At 42.8% G+C, this 22952-nt stretch overlaps 1 protein-coding gene across 1 annotated transcript in view; it reads right to left on the bottom strand.

The window, feature by feature from the left end:
• Positions 1–22530, bottom strand: part of LOC149069963 (uncharacterized) — a 143715-nt gene extending 121185 nt beyond the window's left edge. Inside the window, exon 1 of the mRNA XM_089249904.1 lies at positions 22056–22530. The gene's annotated coding sequence lies outside the window, so the exon portion shown is untranslated. The remainder of the gene's footprint in view (positions 1–22055) is intronic.
• Between the last annotated feature and the right edge of the window lie 422 nt (positions 22531–22952).

Raw genomic sequence — 22952 nt, 5'->3', positions numbered from 1 at the left:
TTTCCTCCCCACCTTCATGAGATGGATTGAACATTAGCTACTGTCACGAACCATCCAGGTTCCATACCCTCCCCCCACCCAATAGAATCAAGCGTACGGAGGTCACGTGACAGCCAGACCGACGTGTTCCTTTTCCACCCGACCAACAACCTCTAATTAATTCGGCAATGAACGACAAATCTAATATTGGATAGTTATAAATTTCCCACGGATGTCATCTACATGTTTCCTTCCCTTCCCCGAGTTTCAACAGCATCTGGCTCGACATCCATTCTTGTAAAGCAAGGGTGGCCAACGTGGGCGTTAGAATGTTCCGGGGGGGCGGTAGAAGCTACGGGTATAACGTAGGATCCTAAAGGGGATCCTAGAATATGGGTTAGATTGCGATGGGGGCGATGGGAGAAAAAATTTCTGAAGGGGGCGATGGGAGAAAAAAACGTTGGGAAACTATGTTGTAGAGCAAGGGTGGCCAACCTTTAGGACAGTGCGGGCCACTTAAGTCCTCTGGAACACCGCCGCAGTGAATTCAAGTGAACTATGCTGCGGGCCACTTAGGTGCTCTGGAACTACATATATCAAGTGATCTGGAACAATGCAACGGGTCACTCAAGTGTTGTCTAAATATACCACAGTGGGCAACTTGATCTAGAGGTGAACCGCGGATCACTTGAATGATCTGTAAATGCGCCGTGGGTCGCTTAGATGCTGTGGAACTATGTGCCGCGGTGATATGTAGATATGCCACGCGTCACTTGAGTGATCTGGAAATGTGCCACAGGCAATTTGAGTGAGTTGCAATTGTAACACGAAGCACTTAATCGGTCATGGGAATATGCCACAGGCCACTCAAGCGATGTCGCAGGCACCGCGGGTCACTTGACCTGGAAATACGACGCTTAGTTCACTTTGACAAAATTAAGTTTGAGGTCGCGGGCCACATCAGACGACCCCGAGGGGGCGGGTGACGTTTGATGCGCGGGCTATGGATTGAGCGTGCATGTTGTAGAGACTTTTCTCAGGCATATCAGGGCTGTCCATCATCGGATCATGTTCCATCGTCAAGACCATTTTGCGATGCATCGCGGTAACACCTTCGCAGAGACTGTCGTGGTCTGTTTACTTCAAACTACGGAGAAAAATGACTTTACACAGAACCTGCGGAGCCGTAATTTTCAATGGCATCAATTATGACGACGTCGTAATATATTTTACGACGAGACACCCGATCTACGCCACTGCCTCTCGTAACCACAAGCAAGAGAAATCAAATCGGTGAAAGCTCTCAGAAAAAAGAAAGAAATTGCTGTGAACAAAACAAATACACCACTGAAGCGTGAAACTAGAAATTGGGTCGGGCCGTACGTAGTAGAGGCGGGATCCGGGGGGGCCCCCTCTGTTACAAGAATGCATAGAGGGCTCTCGAGAGAAAATTTTTCTTTCCATACATTAGATAAAGATTCTCGTCATAAAGAAAACACGGGGATTCCCGTGTTGGCGCGAACACGAACACACCATCGACGTAAAGATTAACCGAATCGCTCGACCATGAACCAAACCACACACGACATCGGTAATATCGGCACCCAGTGAATCCTCCATCTATATACAGTTGAATCATCCCGTTTGAGAGAGGAAACCAGGTTCGAACGTTAATATGAATCTCTAAAACCGTTTCCCAGCCCAGGGGGAAGTGTGGGCGGGGGGGGGGGGGCTCCTCTTGCAGTACTGGGGTATTCAATTCCAAGATGAAAATCAAATTGAAAAATAACCATGGCAAGTAGCTGGGGGGGCGCACAGAGAATTGCGAGAAAAAAAAAATGAAGTGTAGATATAAAGCTTTCAAGTGGAAAAATCGTGACTACTTTCAGAATCCACAACAAGTGCCCATGGAATCAGGTTCATATTAACGCATGGGACCCTCGTGTCAATTAGGAGGATTACACGTTGAGATATGGTAAGTCTACTGTGTTTTCGAGGGTATTTCAATAGGAACCTAGTACTTCGAACTTAGTACGGCGGAGGGGGGGGGGGGCCCAGAACATCACTTTGCCAGAACGCCCACAAGAAACAATTCAAAATTTACCCTGCGCAAGGGGGGAAAGCTCACTGAACTCTAGCTGAAGGGTCCGAAGATTCGACGTGAACTACAATAACTATAAACTTGATACTAAGTTCGACTAAAGGCCGTCTTTGTCCAATCATGCCTAAGGCTGGGCGCCACGGCCTTAATCTCACTCTCATCACTTAATTTTCTTAAGTGAATTTTTTTTTCACTACAAATTTACTCTCAAAATCAATTGAATAAGTAGAAAAATCGCGCTCATGGGTGGGTCCCGAACCAGACAATGGAAGTACATTGGAAAAGGTGGGAGGGAGGTGCTAGTTAGGGCCGAGCCAAATTTTTTTTTTGGGGGGAGGGGGCAACCGATTTTCATTTCTTCACAGAAAAATTGGTACAAAAATTTTTTTTTCTGAAAACTTTGTGATCTCTTTACGTGTTGGTAAAAGCTCCAATTCAATAATCACATAGGAAATTTACGGCGCCAATAACGATTTTTCAGTTGCCACGAACACCCTGGGATTTGTCAAGCCTCTAACGTCATTCTCCGCTTTCATTTCCTTCTCCCCTTCAAAGGCGTACGCAGGATCCATCGACCCTTGAAAGGAGCACAAAACTCTTAGAAGAGAGGGGGAAGGCCAAAAAAATTTTCTTCCCGAGAAATTTGGGGTTACCACCCTTCAAAAAGCATTTAAATTAACAGAAATATTGGTTAAACTACTATCTAAAAAGTATATAGTTTTTAAGTAATCGATATTATAATTTTTTTAACAGAAATATATATATTTAAATTTTTGGTCGGCTTGGAGGACACCCTTATGGCTTCACCCCGCGTACGCCTCTGCTCTCAGTACGCAAGAACATGGAAAATTTGCGGCCTTTTAACTCCTCTCTCTCCCCCCCTAGAATTACACGCTCGCATTTCTGAACCACCCGGTAAACACGACCAGTATAAAAAAACCCACTCGCAAACATTTCAAAAGATGATCTCTATTGGAAAATTCTTATATGCGAGAGCATCTACACGAGTTTACAAACAGGATGTTTGCATCGAGTTTTTAAATGCGCCATATCGATAGTTTCTCGAGGCTATAACTTCTAGTTACGCGAAGAATAAGCCCAAACATGTTCCAAGAGATATTTTCGCGCATACTGCTGCTATCCAGGCAAGCAAAAAAGGTGAGGTCGTATCATAACCAATCACAAAAAAAAAAAATCGGAAGGGAAAGATGAAAAACAAGATGTCTGCACGGGAACTTGTCCGAACGAACGGTACCTTATTCATTTATTCGATAGCTTCAAGGCTCTCTGTAGGACACGAGTTCTCCACATTCCGCCGCTTTTTGATTAATGAAGATAACTCACCTCGTTATTTATTGGTCTATTTCTTTTCTCTTCTCTTCTCTAACGAGCATTTCACATTTGAGAAAGATATATCATTTAACACTGGAGCCAATTAGTTTTACGTTCTCTATCCATTGGTCCTCTGCAGTGAGTCTAAAAGAGAAAATACGCTTTAGTTCAACCCCCCAAAAAAGCCAAGAGAATTACTATTACCTTCGCATTTGTGCCCAATTAGATTGAAACTTTCACTGTACCTACCACCTAGGGTAACCAGACGTCCCGTTTCGAGAACCTCTTCCAATACCGATTTCTGAATATATCTCTCCAGGAGGAAAAAAACGTTTAGTTTTTGTCATAAATAGGCAATGTGAAAATAGACCATTAGATGCCCCGGTTTCACATAGTTGAAATCTGGTCAACCCTTACTCTATACGCAGCTTCTAGTACAGGCATCTTCACTGTGCTGCTCCCTGAAACACCTAGAGTGCTCGATGCTAGTGTCCGATTTCGTGCTCCCGAGCGCTTGAGAACAAGTTCCAATTAAACACCTTGGAGGAATCGCATTTAAAGATTGGAATAATTGTCATTTCATGTTAAACTTGCCGTATAAGGGTGCTCTTCTTTTTCATGATGGGTACAGGCAGTGCTCGCGACTGGAAAAAGTTGAAGACCTCTGTTCTAGTACAAGGATTCTTAGTATTTCGTGTTCCACGAACCCTTTGTGCGAATAAGATGAAGGCAATATGGACCCCTTCACAGAATAATGTTCTGCACGAATCAATGAAAATATGCAAATCAGAGTCCTATAAAATGCCGGGTGTACAATTAACCGCTCATTTCTGAATTTTCCTGTTACTTTCCCTGCCCTTACATATTTTCATTATGTTGGCATTGGTGGATAAAGCACTATTGGCGAATTTGTTTTACTTCAGCCAGCGATTCGCGGCTGAAGCTTTACCAATGTTACGAACACAGAAGAGATAGAAGAAAGGTTCAAATCTAAAATTCTACAATTTGCTTTCGCGCAGCGCGCTCTATCGTCAACAATTCGACCTAATTGTTTTTCTTTACAAAAAAAAAAAAAAAATCCCCCTTCATGAGAATAACTTTTTTTGCTAACCGCCTTCAAATATGCATGTACATGGCTACGTAAAAACAAAAAGTTGATTTTTATCTCATCCAAACTCGCGGACGCTCTTTGAACTTCTCTAAAGACCCTTGGTTAAGAACATTGTTCTAATAAGATACACAAAAACTATTCAACAAACATAATTAAGGTAATCGGATCCTTCAGCTCGTAGGAAAGCGTAAGGAGTCCTTAGACTCGGTACGCCCTGAGAAAATGAATCTTTCTCAGTTGATTCAGAATTATTAATCGACAGAGTAATCACGTATGGTGATTACAGTTGGCCACTCATGGTTCCTGGCAATCAGATTTCAAAAAGGTGAAAACCGGGACATCTGGAGCAGTGTCTTTTTCACCCGTGGGGCCCACCTTTGGAACATATCTACTTCTCGTACCCCCCCCCCCCCCCACCCAGTTTCTTTTCAATAAATTTGTAGTAAACAAAAACTTTATGAATAAGATCAATCTTCGGACACCTGTGAGCGTCCGTCTTTTGAGGTTCTTACAGGGTCTAAGCAACATCATGGACATCTAACAGTGATGTTCTGGAGCAGGGGGGAGGGGGGGGGGCTTGTACTTATATAGCGCGAAATAACTACATGCTTAATCTGGAAAATCATAGAACCTGCTCTCATGTCATGTACACCCCCCCCCCCCGAGCATGCTCTCATGGACGCCATGAGTCAAGATGTCCCTGGTTCTATGGACAGCTCTGCTAGATTCACTTAAAAACTTCATTTCCTCGCATCTGTTCGGTTTTTTAGTATTCCGTGTGCTCCCTCCTAACGACCTGCCATGGGTCCCCTTCCACCTGATTTTCACCCGTGGGGCCCTCTTACACTATTCCAGCATAGCGAGAAATAGTCATTTGGTCCCAATCCTAGGTTGAGAACGACTGATTCAGCTTTCTTTTCACGACGTACGATTAAATTACACATCATTTCTCCCGGGACGTCTCGAAATCGGTCGGCACAAACATCAAAACGTCTGGTCAAGCGTGGTGGACTTCAATGCACCATAAAGAAACTGGCACTTTCATAACTGAGAGTAAGGAGAGAGAGGTATCCCAACATACATTTTATATGTGCCCCTTGACCCGCTTAGCGAGAAGGTACCTTTCAGTGGTACCTGGTATGCAGGTGGTATGAAACAAAACCAGTTTAACAAAGACCAGCGGCAGTGTTGGAAATAATACCGGAGTTTAAAATGGAAATCGACACCTATAGGGTTACTACACGTCTATGTATTTAAAGTCCCAAACGTATTCGTAATTGCTTAAAAATGAAAGATTTCCATATTTTTTTAAACTATCACGGACGTAAATCGATCTTAAACAAGAAAAAAAGACTTCAGTCATGTATGACACGAAGCTTTGACCTCTACATGGAGGTCTAGCCCGTTGGATCTGCAAGAAATGTGGTTATTTTCTTTTACACTATAAATCAACTGCAGAGAGGCCATGAAAAATCATGTCCTACAAATGAACTGAGCCTAGGGGCCTTGCGGAAATCGAATCAATAGAGGCAGGCTATGGTGATAGTGTTAGTAATCATGTGGCCTCCACATCCTGCAAGGCTGTGATCTTTGGTGCACCCCCCCCCCCCCCACAGAACAAATTTTATACGTGCCTTCTCTATAGTGTAAAAAAATAAAAATTATCATGGGCTGTAGCTCTGTCAGCCCCACCCACAGTGTCACACCACGGTCAGTTCATGTGTAATTTTTGGTATCGAATCGGCGACTTATACTTATCCCGATTTTATTTTGATTGCGGCAATAGCGGATAATTCAAATTACATATATACGGCAATGCATGTCCCCGCTTTTGCCTCAGTGAAGTATAGGCAGCAATAGGAGTGCATACTTTGTGAATAAAGAACGTAGTAACCCTAAACTGAGGACGCTAAGTCATTCAATTAAGTATTCGGGGAAAAGGGGGGAAACACATGGGCTCAGCTCTGGGCCAACTAAGTCGGGTTTCCAGAAATGAAATCAGTGTGTTATCTAAGGAAAAAAAATCTCTCTAATTCTATATTGCAGTTCAAAAAAAGCCTTTAACTGATTGAACGTGTAGATATACTATATAGCAACGAGACTCTCTAATTACGAAAATGACTTTAAACGACCTAAATAAATAGAAGAAAAAAAAAATATATTTCATTTGAGGCTAAATGCTATTAAGATCATCTCGACTGATTCAGCCTATATAATTAGGTGATTACTACAAAGTCTTGGATTGAGAGCGCGATTCCATCGAATCACGGAGCTTTCTTTTTCTTTTATCAAATTGAGGATCGCTCGGCTCAGATGAGACTCTTGGTGAGATAGACACGGGGCTAGGAATTTTCCTATTTAGATCATCTGAGTCACACCACGGTCATTTCATGCGCAAAAGAACCAAGTACACCGGGACTTATACAGTAGAATCCCGTTATAACGAACGCCAAGAGACCGGAGGAATCACTTCGTTAAAACGAAATTTCGTTATAAAGGAATTCCAGGTTACCTAGCAGTGTTCCTATGTAAACTTATTTGGGGGGATTAGACAAGTGTTCGTTGAAACAAGATTTTCGCTATAACAGCATTCGTTAAAACGGGATTCGACTGTAGTTCACAGTTGATTTCCAACTCACAAAGCACGCCCTTTGATGGTACAAACCTGGTCAATTACGCACATTCCAGCTATTTTTCAGAAATACAGTTTTTAAAAAAAAAATTGCCAAGAAAATGTAACCGATAAGTGCCCAATTGAGAATCCTGAAAACTATTGTTGAGGAAAACTTTACTCACCAAGAAAATTCGACCGGCCTGTAAATACCCAAAGACACCTGGAAAATTATTATTGCTAATAAAACAATATTGTTGAGAAGAATCAATTCTTGAAATTGACAAATACATCGAAGTTAGCATTTTTTTTTTGAAGGGGAGGGGGAATTGACAGTATTGTTAGGGGGGGGGAAGAGTTAGGGATTGACGAAAACACTGCTGGAGAAATCTCCGGGACTAACGAGTATTGAAAGAAAAAACATTTTGGAATCACCGAGTATTGTTGGAAAAATTTCTTGGGATCGACGAGTATTGTTGGAAAAAATATTTTTCAGTATTGACGACGTTGGAAAAATCTTTGTGATTCATGAATATTATTGATAAACCTTGAGATCGACGGATGAGTATTGCTGAAAAAAAATCTTTTTTTGGAATTGACTGTTATTGTTGAAAAAATGTCTTTTTTTGGGATTGGCAAGGATTTTCGGGAGAATCTTGCTGGAATTGACGAGTATTTTTGGAAATAAATTTAATTGTTGCACGTACAGAGACAAACAATGAATTTAAAAGTTTAACCCGAAAACAAAATCGCTTGACAGTTCAACATCCTTAGTGATGAAGAGCGGCCACGAATAAACAGTCCTATTTAGACATTTGCAACAACCACATCTGTACAGGGTGGCAAATTTTGTGTTCACGTTGTAGAAGATATCCTAATTACTGACCATTGAGTAACCGAATGCCAACAGTAACATTGTGTCGTAAACAAAATAGGAATATGGAGCTCGATGGAGGAGTTCTTCGAAGATGTTTGGCTAGTCATTAAATATACGTATATTCACTTAGTGTTTAAATTTTGGGGCACTAAAAGTAATGAGCTCCGAGAAAATGCCCCACGTGCCCATGCGGAAATCAAGTATGCAAACATAACGCCAGCATTACATAGGAATAAATTTCAACAGAGAGAGATAGGAAGGAAGGAACGTGGTGCGATGTGGATTGTGGCAAATGAATCCCAGGAATGTTTTTCAAAAATGGGCAATAAAGCTGAAATGTATGTACGTGTTATATTGTATACGGTGGAACGCGAGTCGAAAATAGAGACGAGGCAGGCGGAAAAAAGCGAGAATGGGTGAGAGGGATACACGCCAGCGAATACGCCCTGAACAACTTTTCACAGCAGGAAACGAAAAGAATAATAATTCCATTTATAGAGATGAGATGGAGGGCACACAACATCCAACTAACAACGCATGAAATAATGGCCCTCAACCTCAGTTTAAAAAAAACCCATTTACGGATGCTGCTGCTCCATATGCACAGATTACAGCGGATTCCAGATTGCCAAAAAGTTATTAGTAAACGTGGAGGATTTTAAAAACATCAAATATCTTCAACGACAAATTGGTATATTATGGCATGGAAAGGTTTAAAGGGTCACTTCAGAACCAAACCGTATTGATCTATGAATTAATTGGTTTAAGTTTTGAAAACGAAAAGCATTCGAAAATGATTCATGTAACCGGAAACTTGGCTACCCCTAAACTGGGTGGTATCGCCCATTAGAGAAGTCGTGGAAGCATACGGTCATGTGTTCCCTTAAAAGGGAAGGAAGGGTTCGCTGCGAAAAATTGTTTCAGAAATGGGACGGTGCAAAACCGTAGCCATAGGCGTATATTTAGGCTTGTGCATAAGGTTGCAAAATATTTTTGAAGTTTGGAATTTATTACGCTTCTTGTTGAACCAAATACGGGTCTGGACAGGACAATGAAATTGGGAGAAGTCTAGTCAACCCCACGATCTTTAGCTTCTGCCCCCCCCCCCCCCCATACATCAGAAGAGCACCGATGTAGGCAACTCCGACATATTATATACCAGCATGTGATAACACGACTATAACGCAAATTGAATTAATCGGGGTGATAAATTAAGGGTTGTCAATCAAGACCACTCGAGCACAAAAACAGGCACAAGCGCCCAACACTCGAGTGCTTCAGTTCACGGCAGTAGGGCCTACTTTCACGAACAAGACAACGTTAGAGATACTCGACCTACACTAGACTAACAAAAACCTCAATTATTTCAATGACCGCTGATCCATTTTTCAGAGTAGAGAACAAAGCTAATCGAATTTTTGAAGAAAGATCACCCAGGACGATCACAGTTCGTACAAAATGACGACATCGGCCGTTCCCAAGCAAGGCCGCCTTGGCCCCCTGGACAAAAAAAAAAAAAGATGCTTTGACCCCCCTCCTCCTACCGACTGAATGTACCTACCAACTTTGGAATCCTGCATATTGTTAATTTATTTGTTCTGTCCCGTAAAATATGGGACGAAATGAGCCGCCCTTCCCTGGATCCACACTTGCATGGGGGAAAGGAGGGGGGGGGGTTTCCTCACGAAACATTACTGAGGGTACATTTCTCATAATTACATTATCCAAAAAAAAAATGTTTTAAATAACAGTGTAAAAAACCATCCTACAGAGGTAATTAGAGGCGGGCCCGTGCAATCGATTTTGAGGGCCCCCTCGCACACAGCGCGGAGGAACATCCCAAGCTTCAAATGATCGATGAGAGGGTGGATTCGGGCTCCGCAGCGGAGAGGAATTTCGAATCGCCGTAGATTTTCAATAATAAATAATTACACGGTCACTTATTATCACTTTTGCCTCCTGACCCGAGGCAGGATATCTCGGATGGATCGAGAAACAAAAAGAAAAAAAACGCCGCTTTGTTGCAGGGAACCTCAATTATGACCCTGTTTCGATGCAGGTGTAGGTCACGGCACTAGAGGTGGTGGACAATTGGCGAGTTAATTACTTAATTGTCCAATTGTGCATTATACATCATTTCCCTCCCCCTTATCGGGGAGAAGAAAGAAAAAACCAATCGTGCTCGAGCAATAGTCGTCACCGATAAACCCTTTACCCTTTCTGGAGAGCGTATTATCATGGATATGTGGCGTACGAGACATGAATATGATCGATAGCTTAATGGTCACACATGAATAGATTGGAAAATTGATTAGGGTAAACTAGTCCTACAGCCGATACTGATCTGTATCGATGTATTCAATTGTATGTTTCACTTGGTTTTGCGGTTCTTTTTTTTATCTTCGATAGTGTTTCTCCATTACTCTACTCGGGCGTGGATCCGATCGAGGACGATGGGTCGGGAGGGGGCGAATTGTGTACATTCTTTGAATAGTCCCGTATTTTACGGGACAGAAAAATGTCCCCATTTAGCCCCCCCCCCCCCACTTGATCCGTGCTTGAAGGCAGACATGTTCAGCTGTGAATGAAGCCGAGGCAGACAACTTTATGCTGCGAATATAGGAATATGGAGACGGACATCTTCAGATTCGAATGGAGCGAAGGTGGGCTGGTCCGGACCGAAGTGACAGAGAAGCGACTAATTGTGTAGGTGCATCGTTCATCCCGTATTCTACGGGACAAAAATTTACCCCATATTATTATTGGACTCTTGGAAAGGGCGATCCCCACTCCCCCCCCCCCCCCGGATCCGCACTGGACTGTACTGTGTGTGACGATAGTGTATAATTCGGCTTTCCTGCACGACTTTGGGTCTTGGTTCAAGAAAATTACCAAAAATATTTTGTGGTAATTATTTTTCAAAAAATTGACGAATATTGTTTGATAATGGCCCCATATAAAACCAAGGAAATTGATTTTTCCTTGGCCCCCATACTTTTTTCACTTTTTATCGATAAACTCGATCAGGGTATCGATGGGATTACTAGCAAATTCGCAGATGATGTGAAGCTAATGGGGGTAATCGGGAATCAAAGCGATAGGGAGCCGCTCCGTACCAACTAAAACAGGATTGCAGCATGGGCAAATGAATGGAGCATGACGTTTAGCGTTGATAAGTGCATGGTCGCTCATTTTGGTTCGAACAACCCACGGTTTTCTTACGAGTTGAATGGTGTCACTATCCCGGATGCAACTAGGGTCACCGATTCGGGAATTCTCATTGACGAGCGACTTAGGTTTTCTGAACATTGTTCAGCGGTGGTCAAAAAAGCGAATAGAATGCTTGGTCTCATTTTCAAAAAAGTCTCTTCACGTTTACAGATACAGATAGATCAACGTCCTCTATGCCTGCTTAGGGCTCTAGGACAGCTTTAGTTCAAAACGTCAGAGTGCAATCTTGTATAAAAACATTTGCGAAGATGAACAGGAACAACAGAACTGTGGGGAACAAAGTACAATGAAGAAACAGTCTTAGCAAAAAAAAACAACAAAACAAACAAACTGGTAGATGATGCAAAGAGAAAAAAAAAAACCACAAAAATCTCAGCTCCTAGAAAAATGAAAGCAGCCAATGTTAAAAACGGTTACATTTTCCCATGAAAATTTCAAATTCCTTGATCAAAGTGCTCGGAGTCACTTCAATGAGTGTGTGCCAGTCAGATATCTGATTATTACCAAGGCCTACATTCTGCAGAAAGCATTCCCTAAAAATTGACCATTTGGGACACGTAAATAAGAAATGATTGTTAGATTCACAATTGTTGCCACAGATACAGTTAGGTGAACTTATTTGATGAATTCTGTGAAGGTAACCATTGGTAGGTGCTCTGTTGGTCAAGAGACGATAAAAGAGTGATTCAAACTTGCGGCTAGTAAAATAGGGCGAAAATTTTTTAACAGCATCGAAGAAACGATCTGCAACTGGATAAAGGGGTTGATTACAAAAATATTAATGAATTGATGATTGCCAATTTTTGTGTGAAAGATTAATCACATCCTCGAAGTAAGCATATGTAGGGAAAACTGGATTTTCGGAATCAACTGCTGTACGTGCTAGATGATCTGCAAGCTCATTGTAGAAGACACCCTTGTGGCCTGGACACCAAACTAATGAGATTCTTGTCGCCCGCAATGATGCTAAATATAAGGCATAAAAAGTTGCTAAAACCACGGAATGTGATTTTGGGTTGATGTTGGCGATTGCTTGAATAGCTGATTTGCTGTCGGATAAAATTATGTAGTTTTCATTACTGACAATGAATTTTAGTGCTGCGATCATTATTGCAACACATTCTCCAGTGAAGACAGATGAACAATCATGGAGCGCTGCTTGAAATGAATTACGAGTTTTTGCACAGAAAATTCCAATAGAGGTATGAGCTCCTTTTGAGGCATCTGTAGCTATAATAGTAGAACAAGACCAGAATTTTTGTTCATGTTCATAAAATAGTTGCTTTGTGAGGAGATCATTTGATGATGTTTGAAATGGAAGAGAACTGGTTGTGAAATCAATATTGGTGATAAGCCAAGGAGGATTCGCAAAAAACAGAGGTTGAAGAGGAATAAGTAAATTGTTGTCCTTGATGAATTGAATAATAGAAGGATCCAAAATTTTAGTATGTGAGCCTCGCGTTTTCCTAGTGTCATTCTTCCGCTTTTTCGAGGCTAGTTCGTCCTGGACTGGAGTATGCTGTAAGGTTTTGGAGACCATACCTACAGAGGGACATAGACTTGGTTGAAGGGGTGCATAGAAGTGCAGTGCATCGCGTGTCCTTATTGGCATACGGAGCTTGAGTTATGAAGAGAGACTTCATTTTTTGAATATGTTTACATTGGATGAACGCAGGTGTCCAGGAGATATGATCGAAGTGTTCAAAATTTTCAATGGGATGGATAGGATGGACCATGAACTTTTAGTACACCGCCAATCGACTGCTTTTACAAGGGGACACCAGTATCGATTGGTGAGGGACAATGCAAGGTTATGGTGTCGCAGGGAGTTTTTCTCTGATAGGGTTGTTAATAAATGGAATAGCTTACCCCCGGAGGTAGTAAATTTTAACACAATTGACACGTTAAAAAGAAATACGATGAACATGTTGGGGTAAATCGAGAAGCTATCCATTCTTAGAATAAGACAACCATAAGTATTCTTTATGGGCGTTGTATAATATTTTATCATGAGTATATATTGTTTATAATTTGTGTTAATTGCATTTTTAATTAGGTTGCTATATATTTTTTTGAAATATATGACATCCATATTTTTATGGGCATCTTTTTCTCAGCCACCTCGTTGGGCATTTGCCTGTTATGGCGTTTTATTTGTATATAAATCCTTTCCGGGATTAACGAGTACTGTTGGAAAAATTCTTTTAGGATTGGTATGTAATTGGTTCCACAAAACGCCGTATATGGCAGGTAAACTCGCGTACGCCATTCTTCAATATTTGCCAGCATCTTCGTAAACACCTATAGAAATATTAGGTTTGAGGCCCCCCCCCCTATATTTTTGAGCCTCCCAATAACCCTCATGCAGCAGCCGCGAATACCACACGAATACGCCGCGAATGATAGGCCACTCGAAAAATACGTAGAAAGAAATGACTAATAACTGAGATAAGTAAAACACGCATAACATACTATATGCATGACGCAACATTTATGTACAATTTACAGAGAGATACGCAAGTGACATCGCCAAGGCCTCTTTCTTGCATGGGCCAACGGTGCCTCGGGCTACAAAACTGGCGGCTTTTGCATTTTAAGCACGGCCCGCTGGCCCCCTACCAGGTAAGCTTTTACCTCAAAGACTAGGTAGAAGGGGCACCCCAAAAAATTCATTTTGCCCCGGGCTCAAACTTATGAGGAACAGTCCCTTAACATTTTAATGAGAGATACTAAGGAGAGAGGCGTGTGCTTGAGGCATGTGGGAGGGATGATTTGGCAGCCCCCCCCCCCCTATGAAATCTTTCAATCTGTGAAAAACAGTCGGGACAGCCGCTTATTGACGTTGTATTCAAAAAAAGTGTCGTGATAACCGAGGTGGTCGGTTATAGCAGAGTTCAACTGATTCGGCTGGCAAACGAACGACCTTCAAAACAGCGATGAAGACAACGTTTGTTCGGCAGATCTATCGATACCGCGAAGTCACCGGCCTACACAAACAAGTCCTTCGTTTTCTCCCAGACAAGCGTGGGAAAAACAACGTCTTGTCGTGGAAGATTTTCATAAACTAGAGATAACGGAAATAATTTTTCCGAAAGAAAAAAAAATGAAGTGTTATCCGCAATCACTTTATGTGTAACCCGACCTTGTTTCTCAAGACACCGCGAACGAACACTAGAACTATTGTGCACTCCTCTCTCGGGGGGGGGTGCTGAAGATATGCAGTGTTGTATTATAGGGTCCGATATTTCCCCCGGATCGTGGTATGAATCATGGTACGGAAGGTTTCATACAAATGTGCTGGAAGGGCGGGGGGGGGGGGGGTCGAAAAATCCGATAATGCGGCGCGTGGCACGAACCCCGCTCGTCCATTATATCTGTTTTCTCGAGAAGGGGTATTGTACGAGAGGAGAGGGGATACCGTACTGCCCTACACGATACCGCGAGGAAAATAAATTGAACAGATCTGTGCAGTTTCCCCACTCAAGCATTACTGGATCCAAGAACCTCATCCCAGATATGAACAGGGCCAAGCATGCGCCAGACTGGGCCGCGAAAAAGAGATTAGGGGCCCGTAAAATAGGATCAAAACACATTAAACTGCATGAAGGCCTGTTTCTCGCATAGCCACATTGCGCAGGGCCCACAAATTTTGGAGCCCCAAAATTAGCTAGACACGACCCACATAACCTCTTCCTCTGCGTATGCATTGCCCCAAAAACTGCACATAGACATAGGTACTTGCGAATTGGTTAAAAAAACCTGAAAAATTCAGGTTTTAATTTAATCAATCAGCAGTGGCGCCGATTAGCAGAATCGGAAACCAGCGTGCGCTGTATTCGTACCGTCTCATGGCAAGCAACACATTACAAGCATTCCGCTGAAACCAACTTTATGTTAGGTTCGCAACACACGCACATTCCGACACGCACCTATTTATTTGAGGTTTCATAGAGGACGAACCATTTTCATATGAGCGAGGCGCATGTGCGGTTTAGTCGCAGTAGTAGGGCTTGCTAACGGGTCAGCATTTCAAAACTGAGCAGAAAATTTGAGGCAATCGCAACAACGTGGACACCTAGTGCCCGTTCCTTATTAAGTTCATATCCTATGTCAATATGCATTTTTGGGGGCTCCCTTATATGTAGTATTCCTCGAGGCAGAGGGACACGCAGGAGAAAGGGGACATGTGGGCAGTGCGTAAAATACAAAACGCAGCCAATTTAGAGCCCCTTGAAAATTTGTGGGCCCATTTACCCATGCGAGTAACAGGCCTCCTATAGTACAAGTAGATACTGCCTCCTGTCCTCAGTTGTGTCGGTGATTGACCCGATGGGGTCTTCTAAAGGCGAACACAGAGGCAGATGTGTTTGGTAGGCCGACCCCCTCCCTTGAGATTCTTCACTGGGTCTTCTAGAGTAAGTACTAAATAGTAGAGTTCATCTTGGGATAGACTTTCAGAGTTGGATGGGTACTAGTATATACTGATACATTCGTTTGAAAAATTATTTCTTACACTGTGCCGCAAAATGTCTAAGCCCACCCAGCCTCGCCAGCCATAAACGAACGAGATTATTCTCAGATATGTATCTGTCTATATGTATATATATCTGTGGTTCAGAAGAAAAGCACCACAAGAAATCGCTGACACGTAATCTAAAACGTAAACATCCACAAAAAAAAAAAAAAATGCTCGCGGAAACCGCTAACGCCCACCGAAAAGCATTGTTATTACTGTGTATTATCACAACACGAACATGTTTGGTACGGGCGAGTTTCAAACGCGAGGGCGAAAGAAAGTATGAAAAGCACCATTTTTACACAAAATGGTGGGCAGTGATGTAAGGAGGAGGAAAAAATTTCATTTTTTTTTTTTTATCCTCAGGCCTACACTATGAAGAAATTTCACCTTAAATGTAAAGCAAAGGCGGAAACGACGCAGACTTGTTTTTTAACTCAACTCTTTGTCTCTCCACCTAGTGGTGTTGAAATACTTTTCACGACAGTGGCGTACTCGGGATTTTCTCGAGGGGAGGTAATTTCGTTTTCTGCTCGGGTGTTAATGTTACTGCCAAAGCCGCGAATTGGCCAATTTCGTTATATATTGACAAGTTCGCGAAGTGGTCGGTGATCCCTGGCCAAAGTTCGATTATGATTCGGGATCATCAAGTTGGCGTATTTTTTCGTGATAATAATGTCCTTTAGTTATGGCAACCTATGCGGTACGCAGTCACGAGGTAATTTTTTTTCCCAAATTTTTTCCCATTTGTCAGAGGAAACTATATATTTATACAATTACTAGCTATAATACTCATCCCCAGCACGACCCAACCCGCACGAGTAAAAGGCTTACATCTCGGAAGGGACAGAGCCTGGGTCGTGTCTGGTCTGACAGCTATAATACCCGGCGCTGCTCGGGTGTTCAATTTCTGGGAGGATTGAAAAAGTAACAAACCATTATAAAGAAATTGTTATGCATAATACTGGCGGCCGATCCAAAATTCTAGATTTGTATAGAGAACATACAGTATCACATATTGGCGATTAAAAAAAATGGATTTGGCTCTTACTGCGCCGCCTTGCATCAACACATCGAGCTTTGATCAGGGATCACCGGCCACTTCGCGAAATAGCCGGCCAAAATCCGAATCATGTCTACAATTCGGACTTTGGCTGAAACTCTTGGCCAAAGCTCGAAGTGCGTGCAGCCGATTAGCGACGAGACCGGCCACTTCGCGAATTGGCAGTAACATATATACGAAACACCATGATCTCAGCACACGGGGATTTGAACACCCACTGCGTATGCCCGTATAAAACGGTGCCTCTTACGAAATGACAGTATAAAATGTCCACATTGTGTGTGTGTGGGAATTCAATTCTTCGTTGGTGGCACCAAATGATGGGGGGGGGGGGAATCAGATGGATAGCGGGCCGTAGTGTGCCCATCACTAGTGTAGAGCAGCAGTGGATCCACGGACCCCCCCCCCCCGGAGAGATTGCAGGGTGTCCGTGAGCTCAGATAAGATAATTTACTTATTACTGAATATTATGTGGGGGGAAGTGTATTTGTTTTATTTTTACTTATTTGTTTTGTACTGTCTTGCAGTTTCGCGTATGTATTTATACTAGTAAGTGTTACTTTTGATCTCGCATTTGATTCATATCGTATATGGGTCCTCTAGGTACCCTGAAATGGGACCTCCTCTGAGATCATCGTATAATGATTCCTTTCATTATGTCTGACCTCCCACATGTTTTTTTTAACTGTACATGAATGCCCTTAGTGACAGCCTGGTCGAGGACGATCCGTGCTGTCCTGTGAAAGGGGTCCCTGGCCTTAGTCTTCTTATTGACACAAAGGATCTGTAGATCCTAATAGGTTAAGAACTCTTGGTCTGGAGCAAGGGGTGTCAGACACGTGGCAGATCAGATTATGAGGTCAAACAAGCACTCTTAAACACCATCATTTGAATTACAAGAGAATTTGCAAACTTCCTGCCAATGGGTTCCCAGAAAACCAAAATGTTTGGACACTGGTCTAGAGGGAAGGACAGGCGGAACTAATGGAGGGGCCTACTGTTCCGTGAAACAAATTTGAGGTGGGGACAAAAACCGTTATAAAATCACCGAATTTTAGTAGTGATAAACCCCGGCTCCCATGAGAGCTTTTTTGGGAGTTATTCACGATACAGGTAGCTAATTGAGAGTGGGGATGCTAATGGGCAACCTTCTAATAGGCTACTTAATTATGTATTTCATATTCTAAGAACCTATAGATAGAAAACTGAACGAGCCTATAGCCCGGTGGTTCTCAAAGCGTGTGTCGCGGCTTCAGCTCCTCATGTCACCAGCCTCTCAGGGGCGTCGCGAAGAGTTGGTGTACTGATGTGTGCGCCCATTTCGTGCAATGAAGTGATTCTTTTCTAGAATATTCTGGGTATCCGCGGATAAACGATGACAAAGCCATAGGTGGAAAAAGTTTGGGAATCACTGATATGGGATCAGCCAATTTCAATACTTCAGGACTTGATAAATCGGGAAAAAAATGTCTCGGCAGCTTTACAGATGCCAAGCATTGTTTTCCCCGACATAATCGGTCTAAATGACGGAGCCTATAGACTCGCAATGCTTTCATTATAATTTTACTTAACACTAAAACGCATCGCGGTGACACTCATACAACCACTTGCGGATCCGCCCCAGGAGATCCGCGGATCACTCGAAAACCACATCATGGAAAATTACGCCACTGCATCCACTTCGAGGTCACCACCAAACATCCTAATCGGTTTGAGTTTGATCAGAAGACGACGCTCAGGTGTATAACTAAAGGAGTTCATCACATTTTAATGTGATGTTGTAGGGATGGCTCGATCACTGGAGCGCGTGGAGAGAAGTAGCAAAATAATAATAACAATAAGCTTAAGGAGGAAAAAAAAAGCTTCCCAAAGCTGTAGAAAATCTTCTTAACGTTCTACTTGGTAAAAAAAAAACTTCATAAAACGCTTCGCCACGGAATCGGAAAAAGAAAAAAAAACGCACGAGCGATCTTGTGATTTAGCTCTTTTTTCCAACGCCACTGAATGAGCGAGGAATGTCCTCAGGAACGCGTTAATGAACTTTGCGAAGAAGCTCCTCAATAAAAAGAAATAGCTAATCCAATTGTCTGAGAACAACTCGACAATTTCTCAATCGTGTCGCGGTGAGACCAGAGATAATTGGAGGCAATTCACAGATCAGCGAGCTTTCAGTGGAAAACGTTCCCAATTAATTGCCATAAATTCAGTGGAGTAGGAGCCGGTGGTTTTGCGAGTAACCACATTTTCTATCAAAAGCCCCAGAATTAATTCAGGATTCAAAATCTCTAGATAATGATCAAGGCAGGTGCCCACAGGTCCAAGACAACTTTCCCCGCCCCTGCAAAAATCTGCAGCTACAGCAGATTTGGTGGGGACTTACTGAACCTAGTCTTCAGTGGAAACATACTTTTCAGTGACACGTCGGAGTTGGATTCGGTTTTCGAGGTCGAAGTTACAACAGAGGTTCTGAACCTCTTTTTGGGTTTCCATAGATACTTCGTGGAAATAAGATGAAGTCCACGGATCCCCACCCCCCACAAAATATTCAGTATGCAACAAGGCATTGGCATCGAAACCTGGGGTCCATCCCCCCATAAATTCTGCGAGGAGATTCACTTCACCGCACACCAACTCCAGTCCTATAGCAATTTACTACCGGTCGAGTTGCGTCGAAATAAAGGTACAATCTATACGTGGTCGCCTCGGGTTGTATAGGAAAAGAACCACGAATTCGGTGGGGGACAAAAGTTTGGGGAATCACCGCATAAACTCAATAAGTTCATGACAGACGCTGGGGGACTCAAATGTATCCCCCCCCAATTGAAATTGGAATTAGTGAAATAAGTTTCAGTGAAAAAAAGTTATAGGAATACAGAGCTACGGGAATTACAGCAGTAGGCTAGCACTTTCAGCTTGATACGGATCCTGAAATTATAATTTTGCCCGAGGACCTACCAATTTACGTAGACCTGTTGGGATGACTTTCAGGGTAAAATAGCATTAAAAAATAAATACATAAACTTGGAATGTACAGAAATGTGTGAAAAATACCCAAATAAAATATGCATTCAAAGAAAAAATAAATCCAGAACGAATGCAAATCTACAATTTAGGATCCCACTTTTTTTTTTGGCCAGGGCCCCGTTGATCCCATCAACGCAACTGCTACATACTCAGTAGCATTGGCGTACGCAAAGGGAAGTTTTGGGGTTCTAACCACCCCCCCCCCCCCTCCGAGATTGCAGTGTTATTTTGGAGGAAAAAACGTAAACCCCGTTTGAGAAAAGAAAAAATTTAAAACCCCATCGAGAAAATTCTGCGTACGCCTTTGCTCAGTAGCGTAAACAGGATTTTCTACGTTTTTCATTGCAAAAATGCACCACGATTCGGCTGCTGGGGAGGGGGGGGGGCCTTTGCGTACGCCAATGGATACAGTACTTTCGACCCAGAGTCGCCCGACGCATTAACCGGGACATGTCCCATACAGGTTCTTCAATTGGTAGTGAAAGACTTAAACACCTTGAATGAGAGACTCAAACTGACCGTCGATGGAACCCTTTCAATTTTGACAGCTTCAACACCGATCAGCCTACCGGTTCTTGTTGCCCTCGAGGAAATAGCGCTTTCGGAATCAGCAAGTTTTAAAAAGACCTGTAATTGCAATTAAAACGTCATTCACAGGGCCGTCAGGTGCCATTCTTCAACATTTACCCTACGTTGAACATCGTCAACGTGCAACCAGATAAATCATCGAAGTATGCTCGGGGAGCTTTAGGTCAATTTTACACTCGCACTATAGCATCTAGGAATTAAGAGTATACTGATTTGACTGAGCTCTTATCGTAGTTGCCGCATGGGTGTTCTATAAATGCGCATGCAACGGTACCCGTTACTCGAATAACGATGACCGCTCTTCATTCATGACGAGCATCAGACGAAAAATACTTTATGCCCACTCAGATGAAGTGCTTAAAATCAGACCGGAATAATACAAATTATGAGCAAGAGCCCGAAAATATAGGGAAATGAGCCTGTCCAGTAAAGTACAAGGACATTAGAGAGACCATTAATTGCATCTCAAGATTTCGAATTCCGATGAAAGCAAATAAATAGCCCTAACCGGTTCATTATTGGTTTCAAGCCTTGGATCCCAATTTAATCATCTTCATACAGCACGAAATATGTGACCCCTGACAGCGGCGTCAGAAATGTTATGCACCTCTCGGTGCTCGGCTTAAGCTCTATACCAGCGGTTCTCAACCTTTTTTGATTCGCGGAGCCCTTTTCAGTAAAAAAAATTGTATGGCGGAGCCCCGTAGACCAATTTTTTAATCATTCATCAAAATTACTGATTTATTTTTACTGTTTAAAAATATTTATAATAATTTTTTTTTTTAATTTTACTGGTTTTTTTTTTTTTTGTTTTCCTCGAGTGGCCGCGGAGCCCCTGGAAAATGCAAAAGGAGCCCCATGGGCTCCGCGGAGCACTGGTTGAGAACCGCTGCTCTATACGATAGATTTAGATTCCCTACGCAGCAAGTCTCACGAAAGATCTCAGCCAAGGGGCCCTATTGAAGGATGTAGGGGGACGAGTCACCGAGGGTGTGCAGTGAATGGGGGTGAATGTCGACCTCCACCCTTCCGTCTTTCTTAATAAAATTTTTTCATCGCCCCCTTTCCCTGTATCTGCCAATGGTCCTATTAGTGTAGAAATTGTCATCGTGATGTTCATAACGTGATCTGCGGTCTCTCCAGATTTACCGAGTTGTTCCGCAGAATGCATTTCTAAACAAAGATTTAAAGGGAATCGCGCAGAAAATCCATACAACCCTCAGACATAGATCAGGAGTTCAACCATCTTTGATAGACCAAGGGGTCCTCGGGTAAGTGGTCATCCGAAAGCACTCTCCCTGCAAAAAAAACAATTCTCATCTCCGTGACAAAACAAAAGGGAACGACCAGAACATTCCGAAATTACATTTTCCCAATGGGCACCAATTTTCCCATGGACCGCGCAAAAACCCGGAACCTTCCAAGGCCATCCGCCATATGACCGTTTGGACAGAAAAATGACGAGAATTCCTACTCGGTCATCGTGGGACAGTCCGAAAGAAGTCGGTCCAAATCCATACGGAATGCAAGGATTAGAATTCTCAAAAGGAGGGAAGAGTGGATTGGACGGACACTGCAGAGATCAAAATGTCAAAAGGTCAGGTCTAAAAATATATACTCACCGGCGAGAGAAGAGATTCTCCTTCGTTCCTTCTTGTGCAAGAATCTGCGGCAGATGTTCACCGCGTATAGAAAATACTGCGAGTTCCAAAGTTGGAATCAAAGGCGAAAATCCTCTCGGCGAAAAATACGGGAGAAAAAAAAAACGCACCACACACTCCAATACAAAAAATAGTAATAATAAATATTATTGGTTCTTCACCACAACACTGGATGGATCCACACACACACGCAGAAAATCCGGAATTAAAAGATGGTGGAGGGGGAAGATTTTACAAAACGAACAGCACTGACGGGTGGGATGTGAACGAGAGGAAAATATTCTCTCCTCTTCTAGTCCGTCTTTTCCATGTTATTTCATTTTTTTGTATCGTAGAGATGCCGAGGAGAAATATGCAAATGCACACACAAGAGATGAGAGAGAGGGAGGAGAGAAAAACCGACGCTTCCTCTCTCAGCACCGACAACCAAGACAAATGCCAAACAGGCGTGCGTGCTGACCCAGCTGCATCGATCTCTTCTTCTTCCCCCTCACTTGGCGATTTTGGCTGGATATTTGGCGACGGATATCAGTGTCATTACTGCGGGATGGGAAATTATAATCGAATTTTTTGTGTACGTTTCTCTCTACGTTTTTACGTTTTTACCCGGTAAATACTCATTAATAGAGACATGCAAAGGAGCATTTATGGTTTTGCCGCCTGTGGGGCCAGGCATGGCCCCCACAAGGGGTGGGCTGACAAGGCTCCAGCCCCGGGGCCCGGGACAATTTTCAAAAAATTTTTGCTTTTTCACGCTATAAATTCATCATAAAGGGGTCCCCCGTGAAAGTCTTGTCGGGGGGCCCTGCGTCAGGATGTGGGGGGCCATGGGGCCAGGGCCATCTTAATCATGTAGGC

This window comes from Pholcus phalangioides, unplaced genomic scaffold (assembly GCF_987345545.1).
Source record: "Pholcus phalangioides strain wild (caught in Gottingen) unplaced genomic scaffold, Ppha-v1.0 ptg000022l_1, whole genome shotgun sequence".
Taxonomy (NCBI): Eukaryota; Metazoa; Arthropoda; class Arachnida; order Araneae; family Pholcidae; genus Pholcus; species Pholcus phalangioides.
Note: the sequence above shows the minus strand (reverse complement) of the source record. Positions and strands in the feature narration are given on the sequence as shown.